We start from the raw sequence: 17,228 nt of genomic DNA, 5'->3' as shown, positions 1-17,228 counted from the left end.
CAAATCTGATAAGATGTAACACCACTTGCCTCAGTGCAACCACTTATATGATAGGGATTTCAACAGAGGACGTACAAGCGTGCCCAAGTGCTGCTCCATTGACTAGACTGAAGGGAAACGCAAAAATATCATCACGTTAAATTGTCATCACAACGGCCATTCCCAATTTGCTTTTACGGGACAGGGAATAAAAATGTAGGTAAAATTAAGAAACGTCTGTGTACCCAAACGTATGTTTTATCAAATAATTTAAGCCTAACCAAAACATAATATGTGGATGGTACTTATCTTCATCACATTGGACGGGGATGTAATTATACAGGCTCCTGTCCATGGGGAACGGATGAATCATGTGCTTATGTTAGTAAGTTTTGCTACCACCTGTAAATGGTACTCCGGTGTATGATGACATCTATTGGCTTTATGGTTCCAGACTGTACATGAGTCTCCCACCAAATTGGGGTGGTGTGTGTGCACCTACCCAGGTGACTGACCATACATATGTGGTAAGACCTCCACAGAGAAGAATGGCAGCACCAGACGGAGGAGATTGATATACCCAGATGTGTTACCACATAATCACATGTGGGGCTCGGATGTACTAAAGGACCAAAAAATTGTGGTCTGTAGGAGATAAAATAGCACATTCATTGTTCCCCTGGATAGGAGTGGGAAAAAATTCATTAATGATTGAAACTCTGAATTATTGATTGGGTCTGTTCATGAATGTAACAAAAAAAATAGTAGCAGCTCAAAACACTGAAATAGATGCTTTACGTACCATGGTGATGCAAAATCGCATGGTTTTAGACTTGCTTACTGGTTCACAGGGAGGAGTTTGTGTTCTGCTGAACACAACATGCTGTACTTTCATCCCAGACTCCATTCATTCAGTGGATATGCAGGACGCATTGGAGGAGCTGAATGAACTTCGTGATGCAATGCATAAAGACACCCTAGCCGTGAACCGGTGGAATCCCTGGTCCTGGTTGACTTCAGGACCATGTTGGCAGTTACTATTGAAAATGGTGTCAAATACATTTGTACAGCGTAATCTGGCCTTCCAACAAACTATGCCAAAATATCAAGCATTGAAACAGTCAGACCTTAGTGGAGAAAACTGTAATGACTGTACTGAGAATTATGATGATATTGAAAAGCTCACAACTCCAGTTCAAGCTTGAACTGTTGACGTGATGAGTTAACACACTCTTAGCCTATGAAGCTTTAGCTGAAAAAGTAATAAGACAAGTGGTGTAGTCGAATAATACAGAAAAACGGTTCATTTATACCAGTCGGTAGGAGTGATGTATGGTGGTGGTGTGGTGATAACAGAATCTTTGATAGACTGCCACGAAATGTGTCAGGTTATTGTGCATTAATATCATTATTGTTACCCATGACCCCTGAAGACGTTACGACATATGCAGCCTCTTATTCCTGAGGATTGGCAGAAAGGCATAGCCAGACATAGAGTAAAAAGAGATTGGAAAGGAGTAGGAAATCCAACATATATTGACGCAATAGGAGTCCCCAGAGGAGTGCCTGACGAGTATAAACTGGTTGATCAAATAGCAGCTGGATTCAAATCTTCCATCTGTTGGTGGTGTTCAATTAATAAAAACGTGGACAGAATAAACTAAGTTAATAAACTAACTAACTAAGCTGGGTGATGCCTGCTATACGTTTAACAGGTGATAAACAGGTGGGAAATGTTAAGGATTTTATATATATATATATATATATATGTTATCACTGTTAAACATTTGTAGCTTTGTCTTCTTTCTCATGAGAACGGTGTTGTGCTGTTTTGCACTTCACCCTGAGAACGTACGTGTTATTCAACCTTGTTTTAGCTTTGTCTTCTTTCTCATGAGAACGGAGATGTGCTGTTTTGCACCTGTCTTAATGCAATCCTGAGAATTCAATTTTGTTTTAGCACTCTGGGGTCAATCTGAACTGGGAATGAAGGACTGGATGTACTTATTGTTATAACATAACTTTGTTTTCGTAGCCGCTAACGACTGGGAGTAAAAGAACTGAAGGTTGAATTTTGACTGATTGTGATGCTTAGTGTTCCAGGCAGATGCAAAACAGCTGATAACTGCAACAGACGAACGAGATGTGCTGACCTGAAGTGTTCTTCCTTACAGCTGCACTTGACGTATGCGTTTATGTTATGGGAAGAAACTTGTCTTGCGTCATTACCCCCACCCTTAGGACAAGTTTCTTGTTTATGTGATGAGGGCGTCTCTTAATAAAAAGAGCGGAAAAGCAGGCCAGACTTTAGTGTAGCCTTGGTGTACAGCCTGGCCGCACTCCGCGCGTAATATTTGACTTTCTGTCTCACTGGTGTTTCTTGACTCTGTTTGTCTTGTTAAAGGTTTTAAAAATGTTTGGAGGAGAAAATACCCAACAATCTGGTTCGGATCCGGAAGGGAGACGAGTGGAAGACGGCATTCAACACCCCCTTAGGTCACTTTGAGTACCTGGTCATGCCGTTCGGCCTCACAAACGCCCCCGCGACGTTCCAAGCCTTGGTTAACGACGTATTGCGGGACTTCCTGCACCGGTTCGTCTTCGTATATCTAGACGATATACTCATCTTTTCTCCGGATCCTGAGACTCATGTCCGGCATGTACGTCAGGTCCTGCAGTGGTTGTTAGAGAACCGGCTGTTTGTGAAGGGCGAGAAGTGTGAGTTCCACCGCACTTCTTTGTCCTTCCTGGGGTTCATCATCTCCTCCAACTCCGTCGCTCCTGATCCGGCCAAGGTTGCGGCGGTGAGAGACTGGCCCCAACCAACAAGCCGTAGGAAGTTGCAACAGTTCCTAGGCTTTGCTAATTTCTACAGGAGGTTCATTAAGGGCTACAGTCAGGTAGTTAGCCCCCTGACAGCCCTGACCTCACCAAAAGTTCCCTTCACCTGGTCGGATCGGTGCGATGCCGCGTTTAAGGAGTTGAAACGGCGCTTCTCGTCTGCACCCGTTCTGGTGCAGCCCGATCCTAGTCGCCAGTTAGTGGTTGAAGTGGACGCCTCGGACTCAGGGATAGGAGCCGTGCTGTCCCAGAGCGGGAAGACCGATAAGGTCCTTCATCCGTGTGCCTATTTTTCCCACAGGTTGACCCCAGCCGAACGGAACGATGACGTCGGCAATCGAGAGCTCCTTGCAGTGAAAGAGGCTCTTGAGGAGTGGAGACATCTGTTGGAGGGAACGTCCGTGCCATTCACGGTTTTCACTGACCACCGGAACCTGGAGTATATCAGGACCGCCAAGCGACTGAACCCCAGGCAAGCCCGCTGGTCACTGTTCTTCGGCCGTTTTGACTTCCGGATCACCTACCGTCCCGGGACCAAAAACCAAAGATCGGATGCCTTGTCCCGGGTACACGAAGATGAGGTCAAAACGGAGCCGTCGGATCCCCCGGAACCCATCATCCCGGAGTCCGCTATCGTGGCCGCCCTCACCTGGGACGTGGAGAAAACCGTCCGGGAGGCCCTGACACGAGACCCGGACCCCGGAACCGGACCGAAGAACAAACTCTACGTCCCACCAGAAGCCAGGGCTGCAGTTCTGGACTTCTGTCACGGTTCTAAGCTCTCCTGTCACCCTGGGGTGCGAAGAACCGTGGCAGTCGTCCGGCAGCGCTTCTGGTGGGCGTCCCTGGAGGCCGACGTCCGGGGTTACATCCAGGCCTGTACCACCTGTGCCAGGGGCAAGGCGGATCACCGTAAGACACCGGGATTGCTACAGCCGCTGCCCGTGCTTCATCGCCCCTGGTCCCACATCGGCCTGGATTTTGTCACGGGTCTCCCGCCGTCCCAGGGAAACACCGTCGTCCTCACGATAGTGGACCGATTCTCCAAGGCGGCCCACTTCGTGGCCCTCCCGAAGCTCCCAACGGCCCAGAAGACAGCGGACCTCCTAGTCCACCATGTCGTCCGTCTGCATGGGATACCATCAGACATCGTCTCCGATCGCGGTCCCCAGTTCTCCTCGCAGGTTTGGAGGAGCTTTTGCCGGGAACTGGGGGCCACCCCCAGACCAACGGACAAGCAGAACGGGCAAACCAGGAGATGGAGCAAACCTTGCGCTGTGTGACAGCCGCGCACCCGACGGCCTGGAGTACCCACCTGGCCTGGATCGAGTACGCGCACAACAGTCAAGTGTCGTCCGCCACCGGCCTCTCCCCCTTTGAGGTGTGTTTGGGGTATCAACCCCCGTTGTTTCCGGTGGTTGAGGGGGAGGTCGGTGTGCCCTCGGTCCAGGCCCACCTACGGAAGTGCCGTCGGGTGTGGCGTGCCGCCCGTTCTGCTTTGTTGAAGGCCCGGACGAGGGCGAAGAACCATGCAGACCGGCGGCGGGCCCCGGCTCCCATGCATCGTCCAGGGCAGGAGGTCTGGTTGTCCACCAAAGACATTCCCCTTCAAGTGGACTCCCCGAAACTGCAAGAACGATACATCGGCCCCTACAAAATACTCAAGGTCATCAATCCCACCGCAGTGAGGCTCCGGCTTCCGGCCTCACTGCGGATTCACCGGGTATTCCATGTGTCAAGGATTAAACCCCATCACACCTCACCCCTCTGCACTCCGGGTCCGGCGCCACCTCCTGCCCGGATCATCGACGGAGAGCCGGCTTGGACCGTGCGCCGGCTCCTCGACGTCCGACGAATGGGCCGGGGTTTTCAGTATCTGGTGGACTGGGAGGGGTACGGCCCCGAAGAACGCTCCTGGGTGAAGAAGGGCTTCATCCTGGACCCGGCCCTCCTGGCCGACTTCTACCGTCGCCACCCTGACAAACCCGGTCGTGCGCCAGGAGGCGCCCGTTGAGGGGGGGGTCCTGTTGTGTGGGCCGCTGAAGAGGAGGTACTGCTGGCCCACCACCACTAGAGGGCGCCCTGCCTGGAGTGCGGGCTCCAGGCACCGGAGGGCGCTGCCGCCTTACAGGAGCAGCCAGGATGACAGCTGTCACCCATCACCGGAGACAGCTGATCCCAATCACTACGGAGGTATATCAGCAGGACGGCATCTCCACCTCATTTGCCGAGATATCGTTTCTACCAGAGAGGTAACGTATCAAAGCAAATAGAGTGCATCTTTTGGATTGAGCTAGTTTTTTTGGATTACTGTTCCAACGAGAGGTGGAGGTACCTTTCCTGCTGTTCGGAGTCCTGGGTGCATACGCGCCCCCATCTAACTGTTCTTTGCTCCTCGCCAGCAGTACCAGGTCCGACACGCGGAGGCAGTGGCCACCTGGGAGTTCGGGACTTGGCGGCTCCAGTATTCCCGGGGTCCTGTGGCGGAGGAAGCCGTGTGGTTCCGGTCTTACCTTGGAGAGGCGTCTCCTATCTTCGAGCCTGCCCACACAACACTTTTGTGAATTGACTGTTGTCCATTGCTGTGATTGGTTGTATTCGTTGTGCACATTCACAACAGTAAAGCGTTGTTATTTTGACTTACTCCATTGTCCGTTCATTTGCGCCCCCTGTTGTGGGTCCGTGTTCCTACACTTTCCCAACAGTAATTATGAGATCAGGGGTCTGTTTTTTTTTTTTTTTTTAATCCAGTGAATGCAATTTGGCAAAAAGAACAAAACAAAAATGTTTTCACAAAGTGAAACAAAAAACCCAGACATAAAATGTATGCTGGACACAATTATTGTGACCCTTTGATGAATTTCCAGTAAATCATCACTTTTACAGCCAGTTCTCTTTAGACAAGTGAGGGGATGGATACATGAACATTTTCAAGTCTCTGTATATGTCTTGGAATTCATTTAGACCTGTCTTTAAGAAATACAAACTGGTACTGTACTGTATGGTAAATCTGTCTGGAGGAGTCAGTTCTCAAAAACTGACTGACCGTACAAGAAGGAGACAAGATAAGATGAGATGAGGAAAGCCACCAACACACCTAAGACAATTTTGAAGAAGTGATAGTGGTTGTGATTGGATAAATTATGCATAGTGCAACTTTTGTCTGTTGCACCACCACTCACAGCCCCAGAGAAGGAATTTCAAACAACAAAAAACATCTCTCATGCACCTTCTGGCAAACTGTAGCTGAAATTTCACATCATCTTTTTAAGAAAATCCTTCTCTGTGCCACTCTACCATGAAGCTGTATAACTGGTGATGATAACAGATCTCCATCTTTTGCTTTCTGAGAAACCAGCATTTCTCAACATTGCACCCAGTGAGTCAAAACTTCACAGATTCTCGAGAAATGTTGATTTATCAGAATGCAAAAGATGGAGAACCACACACTGGTTTTTCTGGGTCAGTCTCAAAACTTCTCAATCGCCACTCGTGATACTTATCATCTGAGTCTCTCTAAAGTAGCCATTCGTTTGACACAAAGTCAAGGATCTTCCAAAGAGGCCTGGTATGAAAGACATCAAGTTGTTAGATATATCTGTGTGTTTATATATTATTTTATTTTGTTTTCTTTGCTATTTGTTTTGGTAATTACGTTGCTTAAATGGTTATATTCTTACTTTGATATACTTTTAGTCTGTAATTTGTCTAAGTGTGTGCATGTTGAACTGGATTGAACCGGTTTTACTACAACAAAGAGATTGAATTTACAATATAAATTATAATATGTCCTGTTATCACGCGGGTTATGGGCAGGTGTCTGGACCGAGCTCCCTTTAATGCCCACGGGGACCAATAAGTGAAGGATTTTGCGAAATAAGGTCCGCCTTTGTCATGCCCATGTTGTGTTGTGTAAAAACTGTTTTAGCCCTTTGTTGAAGGTTTTGAATGGGTGGATCTCCTGCAAGAGAGAAGTTCTTCAGCATCCAGAGCCCGTATCCGCGATGCAACTCAAATTCCTCTCAAAGAGCTCCTAACTTAGCCTAAAACGTCCTGGCAAGGAATCTTAACCTAAGAGTGAGCCAGCAGGTGTCTGAGAGCAACTCAGAGCAAGGAGGGGACAGAAACTCCTATCTTTGTGAGGAGGGGACGTGCCTCTGAGCGTGCGTAATGAACTGGGTGCTCTCCTGGAAAGCTGGTGTATTTAGGCTACACCGTTGTAAGAGACTGACTGAGTAAGAGTAAAGAGTGATGACAGTATTATTAAAATTATTATTTGAACATATAGACCCTCGGTCAAGTGATCTCCTGCATACCACAAAACCAAACCAACAACTGATCTGAGAAACGACACGAGACAGTAGATTAACCCCACATACAGCCCTCCATCACAAGCGCAAACACAGCACAATTGGGCATGACAGTCACACAACGGGTCAAAGATAAACCTTTCATGTAGATATATTTACAACAACACATAACTTTAATATCTGTCATTGCAGGCGACTGGCCGTGAACGGAGGGACTAAGAAAATGCATGCCGCACGACAACAGTTATGTTATTTGCATTATTATCACTTTATACTGAGATACACAACACGTAACGCGTACATAAAAAGTTGACTCACTTAACTTTTGTCGTGTCGGCGAGCTGGCGCATGCTGCTCTCCAATTTAGCCAGTGCGTCCTCATCAACCTGGCTGCTTTAGCTGCTCTTCATTGTCGTACTATCCATGAGAAAATCATCCGGAATATCCATATTGGGACCAAAACACACTTCTTGCATTTTCATCTTTTCCTCTGCGGACAGTTTTTTCCCCCCTCTGCGGACAGTTCTTGGGCTGCGCACGTGCTATGACATCATTTGTTTACGCATAGCGGGCGGGTATAGCCAGGTACCGTTGACGTAAATCTACGTTACGGGCCCAGCAACGCCCCGGTAAAGTGATAATAATATTGACTAATATTTTGCTATATTTTCCAGTATTTCTTTTTCTTTCTTTTTTATTTTATTTTTTGAGAACTGTCACATCTGAGGGAGCGGGGTTGATGAAGTGAGGGGGCGTCACCCCAAACACCGCCTCGTGGCGCCGGGTCCGCGTGGTTGATCCCATTGCTTGGTATGACGCAGTCCTCTAAAAGCTGTGATTGGTTGTCATGGAAAGAATCAAATCAAATCAAATTAATTTTATTTATATAGCGCCAAATCACAACAAACAGTCACCCCAAGGCGCTTTACATTGTAAGGCAAAGCCATACAATAATTACGGAAAAACCCCAACGGTCAAAACGACCCCCTGTGAGCAAGCACTTGGCGACAGTGGGAAGGAAAACTCCCTTATAACAGGAAGAAACCTCCAGCAGAACCAGGCTCAGGGAGGGGCAGTCTTCTGCTGGGACTGGTTGGGGCTGAGGGAAAGAACCAGGAAAAAGACATGCTGTGGAGGGGAGCAGAGATCAATCACTAATGATTAAATGCAGAGTGGTGCATACAGAGCAAAAAGAGAAAGAAACACTCAGTGCATCATGGGAACCCCCCCAGCAGTCTAAGTCTATAGCAGCATAACTAAGGGATGGTTCAGGGTCACCTGATCCAGCCATAACTATAAGCTTTAGCAAAAAGGAAAGTTTTAAGCCTAATCTTAAAAGTAGAGAGGGTGTCTGTCTCCCTGATCCGAATTGGGAGCTGGTTCCAGAGGAGAGGAGCCTGAAAGCTGAAGGCTCTGCCTCCCATTCTACTCTTACAAACCCTAGGAACTACAAGTAAGCCTGCAGTCTGAGAGCGAAGCGCTCTATTGGGGTGATATGGTACTATGAGGTCCCTAAGATAAGATGGGACCTGATTATTCAAAACCTTATAAGTAAGAATTCTAGAATTAACAGGAAGCCAATGAAGAGAGGCCAATATGGGTGAGATATGCTCTCTCCTTCTAGTCCCTGTCAGTACTCTAGCTGCAGCATTTTGAATTAACTGAAGGCTTTTCAGGGAACTTTTAGGACAACCTGATAATAATGAATTACAATAGTCCAGCCTAGAGGAAATAAATGCATGCATTAGTTTTTCAGCATCACTCTGAGACAAGACCTTTCTAATTTTAAAGATATTGCGCAAATGCAAAAAAGCAGTCCTACATATTTGTTTAATATGCGCATTGAATGACATATCCTGATCAAAAATGACTCCAAGATTTCTCACAGTATTACTAGAGGTCAGGGTAATGCCATCCAGAATAAGGATCTGGTTAGACACCATGTTTCTAAGATTTGTGGGGCCAAGTACAATAACTTCAGTTTTATCTGAGTTTAAAAGCAGGAAATTAGAAGTCATCCATGTCTTTATGGCTGTAAGACAATCCTGCAGTTTAGCTAATTGGTGTGTGTCCTCTGGCTTCATGGATAGATAAAGCTGGGTATCATCTGCGTAACAATGAAAATTTAAGCAATGCCGTCTAATAATACTGCCTAAGGGAAGCATGTATAAAGTGAATAAAATTGGTCCTAGCACAGAACCTTGTGGAACTCCATAATTAACCTTAGTCTGTGAAGAAGATTCCCCATTTACATGAACAAATTGTAATCTATTAGATAAATATGATTCAAACCACCGCAGCGCAGTGCCTTTAATACCTATGGCATGCTCTAATCTCTGTAATACAATTTTATGGTCAACAGTATCAAAAGCAGCACTGAGGTCTAACAGAACAAGCACAGAGATGAGTCCACTGTCTGAGGCCATAAGAAGATCATTTGTAACCTTCACTAATGCTGTTTCTGTACTATGATGAATTCTAAACCCTGACTGAAACTCTTCAAATAGACCATTCCTCTGCAGATGATTGGTTAGCTGTCAAGAATTTTTGAGAGAAAAGGAAGGTTGGAGATTGGCCTATAATTAGCTAAGATAGCTGGGTCAAGTGATGGCTTTTTAAGTAATGGTTTAATTACTGCCACCTTAAAAGCCTGTGGTACATAGCCAACTAATAAAGATAGATTGATCATATTTAAGATCGAAGCATTAATTAATGGTAGGGCTTCCTTGAGCAGCCTGGTAGGAATGGGTTCTAATAGACATGTTGATGGTTTGGAGGAAGTAACTAATGAAAATAACTCAGACAGAACAATCAGAGCGAAAGAGTCAAACCAAATACCGGCATCACTGAAAGCAGCCAAAGAGAATGATATGTGTTTGGGATGGTTATGAGTAATTTTTTCTCTAATAGTTAAAATTTTATTAGCAAAGAATGTCATGAAGTCATTACTAGTTAAAGTTAAAGGAATACTCGGCTCAATAGAGCTCTGACTCTTAGTCAGCCTGGCTACAGTGCTGAAAAGAAACCTGGGGTTGTTCTTATTTTCTTCAATTAGTGATGAGTAGTAAGATGTCCTAGCTTTATGGAGGGCTTTTTTTATAGAGCAACAAACTCTTTTTCCAGGCTAAGTGAAGATCTTCTAAATTCGTGAGATGCCATTTCCTCTCCAACTTACGGGTTATCTGCTTTAAGCTGTGAGTTTGTGAGTTATACCACGGAGTCAGGCATGTTATGTGTCGGACGCAGGACGGAGAACCGACCAGCGTTTGAAGGACCTAGTATAAAATAAGCAGAGCACGGTACAAAGGATAACAAAATTTAATGACATAACAGTGATGTGAAGAAAGTACAAACAAATAAGTGCGCGGTCTGGCGTGGTGGATTTGCGGTGCGCTCCTAGCAGCACAAACGGTCCGGAGCCAGAAACAGTTCGGACCCAAGGACCCCGCCGACACCCCCCAGGTGGCCGCGACAAACCGAGTCTGTGAAAGAAGAAACCATCATGTGAGTCCACACTCCATACACAGAGAGACCACTCAAAGGTGTACATAAACAGCAAACACTTCCTGGCTTAATTACTAATCAGCTTCCCACCCTGCAGGCATGGAACACCCTGTTCACATACTCAAACTGCAGTGGAAGGTGATTAAACGACTAACATAACAGCTCAATACAATAAGGTGTGAGGGACACCACATATACTGACTGTACAAATGTTAGTCACAAAACCTAATGTACCTCAGGAAGTGTGCTGACGAGCGTGAGACCTCACCCCCTCCTCTTTCACAGACCATGGTGTCAAACCTGGTACAGTCTCTGCATCCACTGATGATGAGATGGCTCTCGAGACGACGATCTCACCCGTCTGGTCACAAGGTCGAGTCTCTGGCAAATACACACTGTGTACTCCAGACTTAAATACCACCATGCTCCAATCCGTGTAGATGCACCACAGCTGTGAGTCCTGACGAGCTGCACTTGATCAGCCTCAGGTGATCAGGGTGAGGTCCTGAAAACTCAGCCACACAGCCACTCAGTCCTAAACGCGTACCACCTGGAAGGAAAAACAAAAGACAGCACAGAAGACAGAAACAAAAGGCAGCCAGGCCCCCCCAGCCATACAACAGCACCCCACCCTCACGGGAAGCCTCCCGGCGACCACACAAACCTGACCCAGGAGAAACACCCCCCTCCAGGGACCATGGCTGGAAACCGTATCTGCATTCATCTTTCAACAGAATCTTCATCTAACAGAACGGTTGATGTCTTCTCCTCTGGCTGCATCTTTGCCTTTGTTTCTGTCAGTCAGTTAGCACAGGTGTGGCCAGGAGTTCTTGAACCTGTGCGGTCAGCCTTTGTCCAACCATGTTTACAGTCTGATTAGTCATAAAACAAAAAAGACAAACACAAACAACCAAACCCCCCCCCCCCCCCCCCCCCCCAGAGGACCGTCCCATCAAACCCCGGGAAGAGGAGAAAAGAAAAACAACCCAAACTTAAGCTTGCAAATAAAAACGCTAACACCCCCCCCCCCCCAACGACATGTAGGGACCAACACCCCCCAGAGGACATCCTGCCAGCTCCAGGAGTAATAACCACAGCCGAGGTCCCTCTGGGATCCAAAGTCACCCACGGGGACTCCCAGCACCTCCCAGAGGACCGTTCCATCAACCCCAGGAGACGCCCCCCCCCCTCATGACCAACGGACCCAGCCCCGGCCATCTATGGCTAGATGGATCCACAGCCCTTTCCCCCCCAGAGGACACCACAGTCACACCCTGAGGGCGGAAACTGGGGGGAAAAACAAAAGGAGAAAAACAAACAAACAAACAAAACAACCCCAACCCCACCCCCTCGGCGCAGTGGAAACTGGAAGCACGTCCAGCGTCACCAACCATGACTATACCCCAGAAGTCAACCGGGAGGAGTGGAACAGCGGTTATGGCAGACGGCACAAAACGGCGCCACCCCTCCGACTTCCAAACCAGCCACCAGCTGCGGGTATATTCCACTGCCACAAACCTCAGCCACGCCAATGGCAGATGGCTCAAAGGCGCGCTGAAGCCGGAGGTGGAACAGGGAATCAACAAAAAAAAAACAACACCCCGAACCCCCCCCCCCCCCTCCCAGGTGCAGAGGTTACCTGGGAAACGCCCAGCATAACCAAACTGCACCACTCCAGCAACGCCGACAACCTACGGCTCACACGGCTGGAGCCAGAGGAGAAGAGAGGGCATAACAAAAACAAAAAAAGAAAAAACAACCCAATTACCCCCCCATCACCCCCCAGAGGACCGTCCCATCAAACCCTGGGAGGTGAAACCAAAAGAAATAAAAAGAAAGACTAACAGACTAACATAAAGTGACTTGGGTCCTTTTCTATGCTCCAGACAGACTGCAGGGTCATGACCCCAGACACCAATAGTGTAAAAAATCCCACACACAAAAACCAACTCAAAAAACACCCACAAAAAATGAACCAACACAAAACTAAATAGTGATTCATACCATTAAGCTCAAACAAATGGAACACACCTGTTCCATCTTAAGAGCATTAACGGTACTGTGACTCAGTCACCAACAGAGGGAGCCAGAGTGCTAAAAATGAAAAAACCCCTTTGGTAACAGAGAAACCAACTCATGCTGCTTTTCTGTGCGCAGCTGTGTGCAAACACACAACCAAAAAGTGCCTCAACTAAATAACGCCGGAGCTGACACAACAGACGCAGTAGTTATCTTCACCCGGGGAAATGGGGTTACAACTGTAACACAGGAAGCTCAGCGACCCGTGCCACAGAGCTCCGCCGTGCGCGTTCACCCATTACAGACACACTCATGCAGCTCCCGTTTAAACCTCTTATCCGGTCGAAGTGTGACGCGAAGCCGTCGCCAGTCACACTCCACCACGACCCTCGGATAAGGCACAACACAGGAACACGGCTGCAAGAGCGCTCAAATCAGTATTCAGTAATGGGTTCTCAAACACGCACCATCCGGGTGGAGAGCACCCACAACTGATCCGGATAACTTCTGAACGTCTGCTGCCGCCTTCCCGGCGCGTTACCGTCTCTGCTACCGCTGGGTCCGTGATGTTTGGCCAGAGACTACTGATATGTGTCGGACGCAGGACGGAGAACCAACCAGCGTTTGAAGGACCCAGTATAAAATAAGCAGAGCACGGTACAAAGGATAACAAAATTTAATGACATAACAGTGATGTGAAGAAAGTACAAACAAATAAGTGCGCGATCTGGCGTGGTGGATTTGCGGTGCGCTCCTAGCAGCACAAACGGTCCGGAGCCAGAAACAGTTCGGACCCAAGGACCCCGCCGACACCCCCCAGGTGGCCGCGACAAACCGAGTCTGTGAAAGAAGAAACCATCATGTGAGTCCACACTCCACACACAGAGAGACCACTCAAAGGTGTACATAAACAGCAAACACTTCCTGGCTTAATTACTAATCAGCTTCCCACCCTGCAGGCATGGAACACCCTGTTCACATACTCAAACTGCAGTGGAAGGTGATTAAACGACTAACATAACAGCTCAATACAATAAGGTGTGAGGGACACCACATATACTGACTGTACAAATGTTAGTCACAAAACCTAACGTACCTCAGGAAGTGTGCTGACGAGCGTGAGACCCCACCCCCTCCTCTTTCACAGACCATGGTGTCAAACCTGGTACAGTCTCTGCATCCACTGATGATGAGATGGCTCTCGAGACGACGATCTCACCCGTCTGGTCACAAGGTCGAGTCTCTGGCAAATACACACTGTGTACTCCAGACTTAAATGCCACCATGCTCCAATCCGTGTAGATGCACCACAGCTGTGAGTCCTGACGAGCTGCACTTGATCAGCCTCAGGTGATCAGGGTGAGGTCCTGAAAACTCAGCCACACAGCCACTCAGTCCTAAACGCGTACCACCTGGAAGGAAAAACAAAAGACAGCACAGAAGACAGAAACAAAAGGCAGCCAGGCCCCCCAGCCATACAACAAGGCACTTCTGATTTAAGGCTCCCTTTTTCAGAGGAGCTACAGCATCCAAAGTTGTCCACAATGAGGATATAAAACTACTAAGGAGATAATCTATCTCACTCATTTAGGTAGCTACTCTGCCCAGTGTTGGTATATGGCATTGGAGAACACAAAGAAGGAATCATATCCTTAAACCTAGTTACAGCGCTTTCTGAAAGACTTCTACTGTAATGAAACTTATTCCCCACTGCTGGGTAGTCCATCAGAGTAAATGTAAATGTTATTAAGAAATGATCAGACAGAAGGGGGTTTTCAGGGAATACTGTTAAGTCTTCAATTTCCATACCATAAGTCAGAACAAGGTCTAAGGTATGATTAAAGTGCTGGGTGGACTCATTTACATTTTGAGCAAAGCCAATCGAGTCTAACAATAGATTAAATGCAGTGTTGAGGCTGTCATTCTCAGCATCTGTGTGGATGTTAAAATCGTCCACTATAATTATCTTATCTGAGCTAAGCACTAAGTCAGACAAAAGGTCTGAAAAATCACAGAGAAACTCACAGTAATGACCAGGTGGATGATAGATAACAACAAATAAAACTGTTTTTTGGGACTTCCAATTTGTATGGACAAGACTAAGAGTCAAGCTTTCAAATGAATTAAAGCTCTGTCCGGGTTTTTGATTAATTAATAAGCTGGAGTGGAAGATTGCTGCTAATCCTCCCCCTCGGCCCGTGCTACGAGCGTTCTGGCAGTTAGTGTGACTCGGGGGTGTTGATTCATTTAAACTAACATATTCATCCTGCTGTAACCAGGTTTCTGTAAGGCAGAATGAATCAATATGTTGATCAATTATTATATCATTTACTAACAGGGACTTAGAAGAGAGACTTAGAAGAGAGAGATCTAATGTTTAATAGACCACATTTAAATACTTAAATAGGTGTTTGCTGGTTATTGGTGGTCTGGGAGCAGGCACCGTCTCTACGGGGATGGGGTATTGGGGGGATAGCAGGGGGAGAGAAGCTGCAGAGAGGTGTGTAAGACTACAACTCTGCTTCCTGGTTCCAACCCTGTATAGTCACGGTTTGGAGGGTTTAATAATTGGCCAGATTTCTAGAAATGAGAGCTGCTCCATCCAAAGTGGGATGGATGCTGTCTCTCCTAACAAGACCAGGTTTTCCCCAGAAGCTTTGCCAATTATCTATGAAGCCCACCTCATTTTTTGGACACCACTCAGACAGCCAGCAATTCAGAGAGAACATGCGGCTAAACATGTCACTCCCGGTCCGATTGGGGAGGGACCCAGAGAAAAGTACAGAGTCTAACATTGTTTTTGCAAAGTTACACACCGATTCAATATTAATTTTGTAATTAAAGAAGAGGCGAAATAAAAAAAAACAAATTTACTCCACCCTTCTCGTCATGAATGGACAGTGAAATCAACCGATCATATAAGCTGAACTGCATTAAGATGTGTAATCGTGAGGATACATTTTTATGATGATGAAATTCAGCAAAATTAAATGAATTGTTACACAGCTTGAAAATGTTTGAACGTACGTCATTCACATGCCGAAAACCTTATATTAAAAGCATGCATGTGTCTGAGTTTATTTAGTACGTTCATTATGAGTACATAATATAATTGTAAATACATTAGAAATACATGCCTCATACAAGAAAATGAAAATACTTATTTCCATTGTGGTCCATTTAAAATCAAATGTCAAAATAGATGTAATAATAAAAGAAAATAACCATATTAATAATATTAATAATAATAATGATAATATTAATAGTGTGTATATGATAACAAGAGAGAGCCTAAACAATTTATAAATACATTAAGACAGTAAATTAACATAAAGTAATTATGTAGATCAGGCGGGTAGCGTGTTACTGACTCACTGTCATCCTACATATGAAGAATATCTCTCCTTCCTCCATCATTTCTGCCATCTTCTCTGCTTAAGACACTCTTAGGCTTCTTAAAAGTCTTTGTCCCTAGTTAGGTTTGGCACCTTAGGAGCTCTCTTAAGGCCTAAGGTGTTTTGCAGACAACTTTCATCTTACCAAGAAAAAATTCTAAGAAATGTTTAAGAATTCGAGTCTTTAGATTTTTCTTTTCTATTTTTAGCCTTAGGCTGCTTCGTGGATATGGGCAAAGGGCCTGTTTTTCACTGTGACTTTGAATAAATTTTAACTGAGAAATAGTTTGACTTTGTACTTTATAAGGGACAGTATTACTCAGTGGTGGGCACAGTTCAGCTAATCCCATAGCAGATAATTATTGAAGCTACTGTTTTTGCTAGTGGATTAGCTTTTCAGATAAGTTTTAAAACCATCATCGGACCAATTATGTTCCGATAAATTTAGTTCCAAGAACTTTTAGTCCGATAACTTTTTTTTTTTTGCTGGTAAAGTGAACAATGTTTAACGGTCAAAAATGCTTGTAAACCCTAAAATCAAACATTTTAGTCTGTCTGTTGTGTGTTTATTTATGGAAGACTGGCTGCCGCTTGCTGATGACATCATCATTAAGCGCAAAAAGTGATTGGCCGGTCGATACAGGGAACATTGTGGGTAGTGTAGTTCAGGTTCACTTTGGATGTTTACAGTGTTTCTGTCCCTTGAACCTTGGAAATCTGCTGCAAAACCCATCACACATTGTGCAAAAACAATTATTTAAATATCTAATGGACACTGGATTACATCATCGCATCTAAACAAATGACTATGGCTGCCAGGAGTTAAGGTTTTGTAAAATCTCAGCGATCACTCACCAGCCCGGTAGGTGGCGGTAAATGCACCTTAAGCTGGTGCTGTCCATGATTGGATCTGGAAGAAGAAGAAGAAGAAGAAGAAGAAGAAGAAGAAGAAGAAGAAGAAGAAGAAGAAGAAGAAGAAGAAGAAGAAGAAGAAGAAGAAGAAGAAGAAGAAGAAGAAGAAAGAAGAAGAAGAAGAAGAAGAAGAAGAAGAAGAAGAAGAAGAAGAAGAAGAAGAAGAAGAGAGAAGAAGAAGAAGAAGAAGAAGAGAAGAAGAAGAAGAGAAGAAGAAGAAGAAGAAGAAGAAGAAGAAGAAGAAGAAGAAGAAAAAGAAGAAGAAGAA

The sequence above is a fragment of the Thalassophryne amazonica genome, chromosome 13 (genome assembly GCF_902500255.1).
Source record: "Thalassophryne amazonica chromosome 13, fThaAma1.1, whole genome shotgun sequence".
Classification (NCBI taxonomy): Eukaryota; Metazoa; Chordata; class Actinopteri; order Batrachoidiformes; family Batrachoididae; genus Thalassophryne; species Thalassophryne amazonica.
The sequence above is the reverse complement of the archived record's forward strand: the minus strand, read 5'-3'. Positions refer to the sequence as shown.